Genomic DNA, 8955 nt, shown 5'->3' with positions numbered 1-8955 from the left:
TATGGTTAATGATAAAACATTGACAGAGTTTGTGTGAACTTGCTCATCTGTACATTTCTAAACCAAATAACATCAATACATTTACTAGTAGTAACAGTTATTGAATAGAAAGCAGTATTTATTTGCCATTGTGCTGTTTTATTTTGAACATATTGGCATCGGAACTGGACTTTTGATATAAATTTTGCAGTAGTCAGGGGAAGGGGGTACATGGCTTCAGAAATCTGTATAAGGGGGTACTCCAGCCAAAAAAGATTGAGAACCACTGATCTAAATCAAGGATTTTACTGATTTAATACACCATAATGAAATCACAGTTTGAGTTACAGCTCATGACAGCTCATTACAGCTCAAACTCTTTTCTTTTTTTTTTTTTACTCTAAATTTTTATCCCACGATTTTTGTAACCCATTTTTTCACCCGGTGCCAATTGCCTAAGCTGTGATCCTGGGCTCTACTCTCCCTCTGCCAACCATCAGCAAACTCTTTTCTGAAAAGCAATCACATTGTTTGTGTGTGTGTGCATTTTCTCTATGTGATTGGCTGAAGTACAGCATAATTATTTTGAGCTGTCAGCCTGTCCTGCATTTCTAGGTAAAGATTTCAAATAAATGTTCAATTCAATATGAAAATAAATAAATACATGGATAAATAAATAACCACCCCATCTTTATGCCATCTTTATACAAATTTAAAAATATGTATAGGTCAAACATAATAAATAGATACAGAACATTAGTATAACATAAAATGTATTAACTGGTGTATAGTATATATAAATATATAGATATATTAGTAATAAATAACTGACACTATATAACAAATAATTGAAAAGGTCAGTTTCTAGCATTACTTCTTCCATTTCGCTTCTGTTTTTGTTGTCGCTTCTGTTTTTGTTGTTGTTTTGTCAACTCAAGTGATGTTTATTTATTTACCTTTTGAGCATTGTTGTTTCTGTTTTGTTGTGTTTTTGTTTGTTTTGTGTGTTTTTCAGTTTTGTTTATGTCATTATATGTTTTTTTCTGTTTTTGTTTGCTTATATTCTTTCTAAAATTAAGTTTATTTACACGTTTAAAAGGGTAAGCATAATAAGCTCAGGCTTCAGCTTATACCCTTTTGGTCTGATTTGATTTGTTTTTTTCTCCCTATGAAAGGGAAACAATGAACTGTATTGTTTTTAATCTATCACAAAAGACCAAATAAACTACTACTACTACTACCATTCTTCTTGCAACAAATAGTCTATCTACAGTGAGCTTGCAGATCTGCCTCAGATTTAGCTATTTTCGTAATTAAAAAGAAAAAGAGAAATTGCTAAATTAAGACAAAATCTTCCAAAAATATAGGGAAGCCAGGGTTAATGTGGTTAAAATACGTATTTAGTTTTTTTGTTAAATTGTTAAATTGATCAGAAACAACCAACAACATATTAAAAATATCAGAAAAGTCTATTCCACAAAAGAAATTTCACATATTTAATTCAGTCTGACCAGAAGCAGAGATTAAATATATCCAACCATGATCTCAAGCGTTCACAATCAGATAAGTCCAACTCAATGACTGGCCCTCAGCCTAAGAGGCATGAAGACAGAGGCAGGTGGTTGACCGTGTTCACATTTGGACAGTGGAGTTAAGAGATTAGCTTTGATTAACCTTATGCTGATGATGTATGTCGGCCCACCTATGGCGGACAGTAATGAAGTACATTCACTTCAGAGTACTGTTAGTTGAGTTAATTGTTAATATATTTGTTTTACGTTATTTCCCCCCCCCCCCCCCCCCCCCCCCCCAAGCTCCTGCATGATCCGTGTCCTTTCTGTATTTCTGTCATGTTTTCTAGTGTTCCCTGTTCCTAGTTTCCGTTAGTATTTTCCTTTTCTGTTGGGTTCCTTTGATTTGGAAGGATTGTGTGCTCCTTGTTTCTTAATTGCAGTCAGTGAGTTTAACCCAAGACGGAAATAGCAAGATTCACCATCTCCGGTACACTTCCCGTATCTGCGTGAAGTAGGTTGACACCTTTTTTAGGACGCAGGAAGCATGTTGGAGTCTTCATTTCCAAAGGGAGAGTGAACTTGAACAGAGCTTCTGAATCATTCTTTAACCACATGGTCACTGAACTAAATATTGGACCCAAATGTAAAATCGTTCTTCAGAGACACAAATAAGGAGAACATCTACTTTGTTATCGACCTTTCTCTGTCAGCAACACACTCTTGCGGGATCTAGCACCAGTAAACAGGACATTCGCCTGTCAGTCATTTGGACTGCTTTGCCTCTGCACCTCTCTGTCCTGTGCTTGGGTTCACATTGTGACACTAGAAATGTTGTCTCCACTAATCCTCACGGAAAGGACTCTTGGGACCCAAACGCAACATTTATACATTATGTATTAATCCCTTAAGCCCTATTTCAAATATAGTGACAATAGCCGATCTACAAGCTCACAACATGGCGTGACTCGTTGTGAGCTTTTAATATTGGCTGTCTGTCCAGATGACACACACGCATGCACGGGCGCATGCACACACTCACACACACACACACACACACACACACACACACACACACACACACACACACACACACACACACACACACACACACACACACACACACACACACACACACACACACACACACACACACACACAGACTACCACCCTATTAGTTCTTCCATTTCACAGATAATAATAGTGTCTGCAGACGCCTCAGCGGGGCAGGTTTTGGGGGACGGGGGGCTTTTGTATGTTTCTGATGAGACGTGGTGCTACTTGTTAACATGCTGCGACTGACTCTGTGTCCTTGGATAAACCAACAAGACAGTGCAGTGGTGGAAAAAGCACTAACATATCGTCACTGTCGGGCAGAAACCTTGTATCTCCAAGTTTCAAATTTGTACGTTTTTTTTCGCAAAGTAAAGCCCTGCTTCATCATACAAGGCCGCCGCACAAAGGTAGTGAAAACAGCCGATCTACAAGCAGACAACGCCTCGCGGTGTGAGGCGTTGTGTGCTTGTAGATCAGCGGTTTTCACTATAGTTTAAATCATTTTTTAAATGGTAAATGCAAAACGAAGAGTTTTGGACATACAAGGTTTCCATCCGACAACGACAATATTTTACTTAAATGTAGGCCTACTTAAAGTACCAAAAGTAGAGAGTACTCAATATGCAGAATGTCCTATTTGAAGTTTTCAAATGTATAAAAATCTTTTGAAAATAGAAGATCTACAAGCTCACACTTTGACACATTGTGAGCTTATAGATCAGCTATTTTTAAATGGCAGAAAAGCATATAGGGCTGAAGCGGTTATTGCATGTTTTAACTAAACTGTGTTCAAATGTAGTACAATATTTGGATCCGAGATGTAGTGGAGTACAATTAAAAGTATTGGAAATTGGACATGTTCAAGCAAAGTACAAATACCTCAAAATTGTACTTAAGTATAGTACTTGAGTAAATGGTTACTTTACACACTTCAATATGGGGACGAAACGTGACAGCGAACAAACACACACTACCATCACTGTGCATGTGGGTATAACTTACTCTACACCTGATTTAATAAACATAGGAAGAATTCAAACCTTGCAGACTGGGAATGTCACGTTTTCTCATCAAACGTTAACTGATGGAACCAAACTGGAATGATTTGATTGAACTTTGAATTGATATGAATTAACCTGTCCAATATTACGATCCCTCACACTGGGGGGAGATTAATACAAAAACTATTTTGGAAGCTATCCTCTTCCATTTTGACACCTCAATGGAGCACATTTCATTTGATTCACGGGACAATGATGATAGAGCATTAATACTAATACTTGCAAAAAAAAAAGGGCTATCACAAGAAAATTGGAAAACCAGAATTACCTACTGTGGATGAATGGATTGATATAATTCGTGACATACATATAATGGAAAAGTTATCTTTCTCCCTTGGATTCAGAAGATCTTGACTAAATGGACTGAGCATGACAACTGTATACGGAATACGATCATTGTGTTACTGTAATGTCTAACTGAATATGCAGTGTTGTAAAGTAACTATGTACGTTTACTCAAGTACTGTACTTAAAGGAGGATTTCACCACTTTTCAACCTGTCTTCATATAATAGGTCTTCACTAATGTTCATGATAAAATAGCACAATCTTTTTCTACTCAGTCTGGGTCTCATAGGAGAGCTGTGGGCAGCTCAAATCCATCCACCAGTCAATGGGGAATCCAAGCTAATAGAAACAGCAGGCTTTCTATTCATGGGTTGCATTTGTAGTCCTACACCAGCTGTTGAGGACCAACACAGGTGTTCTGATTCACGTGACATTATAATATCTTACTATAGACCGATTTCCTGAGCGACACCCTGGAGAGGGTGCCGCCGCCAGTAGCTGCAGTGTAAACACTCGTGCAAAGTAACTAGTAGCCTACATTTACTTAAAGGAGTAGTTCACCCCCAAAATGATTTTTTTTAATTAATTAGTCACACCATGGAGACTTGAGTTAAATAATATTTATTTTGTATTTGTCGCAAAAAAAAAGAAAAGAAACACAAAAAGGCAATGATTATAGTACATTTACTCCATTGATTCTGGATGGGGACCCAAATGCATGGGCCTGGATGGGATCAGGATCAATGGGGGTAAATTTACCCTGATTCTCACACAAATGCATTCGGGTCTCCATCCAGGGCCTTGTATTTGGGGGGTGAACTACTCCTTAAGTACAGTACTTAAGTACAATTTTGAGTATTTGTAGTTTACTTGAGTATATCTAATTTTCAACAATTTTACTTCTACTCCACCACTGGCTGCTGTTTGCACCACAGTTGCACCGCAGTTTGCATCTACAGGGAAGCGCTCAGGAAATCGGTCTATAAAACGGGCGGAGCGGGCGCAAACCTCTAATCTGTTCAAATTTGGGGACCCTTGACATGAAAACACCTCCTGCCTTCCATGCCAACCTGAACTGGATCAATCTTACTCCCTATTGTATTTCTCTCGCGTTCTCTCTCTCCTCTCTCTCTCTCTCTCTCTTCTCTCTCTCGTCTCTCTCTCTCTCATCTCTCTCTCTCTCTCTCTCTCTCTCTCTCTCTCTCTCTCTCTCTCTCTCTCTCTCTGGTGCTGCCGTCCAGAGGCAATATGCAATCACAGCCATCCAACCGGATGATAACTGTTTTGGGATTGCCTGATTGTGAAAAGATTCTGATTACATTTAGACAGTTTGAATCACTTACTTTGTAATCATTCAACCCTCATGGGAAAACGTGACAGTCCAGCTGCAGACAATGCATACTTTTCTCGACATCTTTGTGTGTGTGAAAGGGTTAACGCTATTCCGACCACCTAAACCTAACCTTAACCCTAACCCTAACCTCATGACGTGTGCTAATACTTTTTACAGCAATCGGTCAAATGGTGGCGCTGTAGGAAGCCTTTGAAAGTGCAAACTTTGAACAGGTATAGCTCATGCTCTGTTTGAGGTACTGCCATGAAACCTGTATACGCTTATGCGTCTCTTCATGCCGAACAACTTTTACACTCTGACTTTTGACCTCTGACCTTTAGTTCTCCCACCATTTTGAATTATATGAAAAACACGCGCACAAAACTTTTTTACATGAACTTTCAAACAGATTTTTTTTTAAGTGAAACATTATTTTTTAATAATTCACTGAATATTGCAGTTTTATGCAAATTATTCTTCTAAATCATACATGCAAAGTAACACATTCATGGCATTTGGCAAAGATGTAGAGGGTTAGTCCAAATACCACTGAAACCAATCTTATTCCAATTGGCCAAAGGGGGGAGCTATACGAAGCGTTTGAAACTTTAAACGGGCATAAGTCATGCCTTGTTTCGTTTAAAGACATGCAAGTTGCTTACACACGTGCCTTGACTCAAGCGGAAGACATCTGTATCTTTGTTAAGTATGCTCCGCCCTTAGATTTTCCGCCGTTTTGAACAGTTTGTGAAACGCTTTCGGCTTAAACCCGCTTTTATTCTGGGATTTTTTTGTCACTTGCACGGAACCTTTTTTACATGAACTTTGGACCAATATCTAAAGATCTGTCTGATCTGTTTTTTTTTTCTTTTTTTTTTTTAATTGAAACAATTTTTTAATAATTCAATGAATATTGCAGTTTTATGCAAATTATTCTTCTGCCTCTAAAACATACATGGAAACATTTCATGATAAAATATTGTAGAGGCTCAGTCCAAATATCACTGAAAACAATCTTACCCCAATTGGCCAAAGGGGAGGGGGCGCTATATCATTTTGAGCAGCTTGTAAAACGCTTAAGCCTGTTTTTATCCTGGGATTTTCGAGCAATTTGCATGAAACATTCTACACACAATCTAAGGACCTTTATCTAATATGCCTATGAAGTGCACATTGTTTTATAATAATAATGATAATAATAATAAATATAGTTGCAAACAGCGATAAAGTGGCCAAAAAACACCTCAAATCATGAACACAGCCTGTGATTTGCGTAAAACTTTGCAAACACATTCTCACTAGGTCAAGGAACAGATGCCATCCTTCTCACATTGGCCTGTTATAGCGCCACCAGCGGGTCAACTTTTGCATAACACATTTTTGCAACAAAATGCCTCAAATCATACCGTTAAGTTCATGTAATAACACTGCTTGTCTGCATTGTAGTTCGATTACCATTTTACTTCAGTAACGTCAAAGAAAGCACTGCCTGCCAGCTTGACATTTTGTACTATTATAGCCATTGTTTTTTGGCTTGAAGCGAGCCCACAATTGTTTCGAAGGAACAATATTTTCTAGTTATAGAATGCCATACCGTATTTAGACATGAGTGAGACTTTATTAAGCACTTTGTGAAATGTGAATGTTCGTTTAGTTGTAGGACGTTAAATAAGTCGCTCTGTCGAACCCATGTAAACACGGGAACATGACGGTCGGGGCTCGGTCTCTACGACCATGCGTGACCTACGATGGGCTAAAATCGCTTTGGGAAACTCGGCCAATGCCTTTCTCGACATCTTTGTGTATGTACGTTTTCAAGTTATACTGGGTAAGATTTTCAATTAAAGCTGCACTCTGTAGCTTTCCTCTTCTACCCCAGATTTGAACCTGGCTTCCTGCGCAAGTGCTGGCATTTTTACCATAGAGCCAATCTGGGAACCCATACACATAATGTGCGTAACGCCTGTGTCTATTGGCACGTGTTCAGATGCTTGATCTCAGTTACTAGTCACTAGTGAGACATTCATGCACCACACACACGCATGCACAAATGCTCAGGTGGCCATATGCATGGGTAGTAATTCATGCTGAGCTGACTCGTCAGACCGACGCACAACCTATCGTGCCAATAGGGCTGAGCCCGATTGGCAGGGCTGTTATGGGCGGGTGCGTAGCATTGTTACTTCGACGTTGCGTTCGTCCCGACTCTCCCCATAACCCTCTAACCCTAACCCTAACCGCACGCGTAGCCACGTGTCCCGCTCCAAAGACTCACCCACCAGTCTTTGGAGCGAGTCCTCGCACTTCACATTTCACGCCGTGGAGTACCGCACACAACGGGCCCTATTTTCGTCCATGCCTTACCCCTTATCTCAAACTTCTTCGCCTACAACGTGTCGATGTAGATCGGCTATTTGAAGTATTTTAAAATGTTTTTCAAAATAGTAGTAAAGACAGAAAGTTTAGGGATAAGGGATAAAGTATGGACGGAAATATAGCTCAACGTCTCTCATGTCCCTCACGCGAGGATCTCACACTCCTCCAGGTTGCCAGATTGTATTGACAATCTATCGTACCAATAGGGCTGAGCCCGATTGGCAGGGGGCTGTTGTGGGCCGGGTCTTGGCTGGGGGCTACAATTTGAAAACTGTAGGGAAAAAAGGCCTTAATGTAAATACCACGTTGTTAATTAGCAAAGAGGCTAACACAACAAGGCTAGCCGTATTTGGCGAAGAGAGATTAGCCAGCAGCCTTGCAGCAAAGCATTCAAGACAATACAGGATTATAAAACAATGTCAAGAGCAAATAATCAGGGGGATTACATGTGGTTTCTGTAGCTAGATTGCTTGTCACTTTGTTGTCATATCAGGGGTTAGCATAATCCAGGAAACACACCATGTTTTATATTCGTTATTGGTAATTTGTTATTGGTAAACATCAAAGGGAATGCTGTGGCTGCATGTTACCAGTGGTGGAAAAAGTACTTGCATTCTTTACTTAAGTAAAAGTACCAATACCACAATGTAGAAATTATCCATTACAAGTAAGTCATGAATTCTATTTACTTGAGTAAAAGTAAAAAAAAATAAAAAAAAGCATTGGCATCAAAATTTACTTAAAGTACCAAAAGTAAAAGTACTCATTATGTAGAATGTCCCATTTCAAGTTTTTAAATGTCTTAAAATCTTTTGGAAATAGCAGATCTACAAGCTCACAATGTGTTAACTTGGCAACAGGGTAAAACACCCTTTTCAATAAATATTCATGAATGATTGGACTTGCATGTATTATAAATCCATCCACATAGGTTGCAAGCTGAACATATGTGATTTCAAGCCACGTTCATGTACATAAAACCTGATTGCTAAGAGTAAATGGAGTGGTTTGGGAGTGTAAATGCAATCAGTGTATGTGCAAAAACTGCCGACAAATCAATGTAATAAAAACCTATGTATACATGTACTGGTAGGCTCACAAATCGGGTACAGGTCAGTCATTTCATTCTATGACCACCTCAAAATAATCCCTGCAGGATAGTAAATATTACATTGCTGCTTAAACATTCTCAAAGTCACTCTTTTACCACATAAACAAACACAAGTTGTGTTAAAAAAAAACCTGATACAGCATAAACAAGCTAACCCATTAACACCCGAGGCCAATTCTACACCTCAGTAGTTCTCAAAGGAACTCCGCCATGGCGCGGACCCCCATCTGAAAAGGTTTTG

This window comes from Nannobrachium achirus (genome assembly GCF_963921795.1).
Source record: "Nannobrachium achirus genome assembly, chromosome: 21".
NCBI classification, from domain to species: Eukaryota; Metazoa; Chordata; class Actinopteri; order Myctophiformes; family Myctophidae; genus Nannobrachium; species Nannobrachium achirus.
This window is presented reverse-complemented; position numbering follows the sequence as displayed.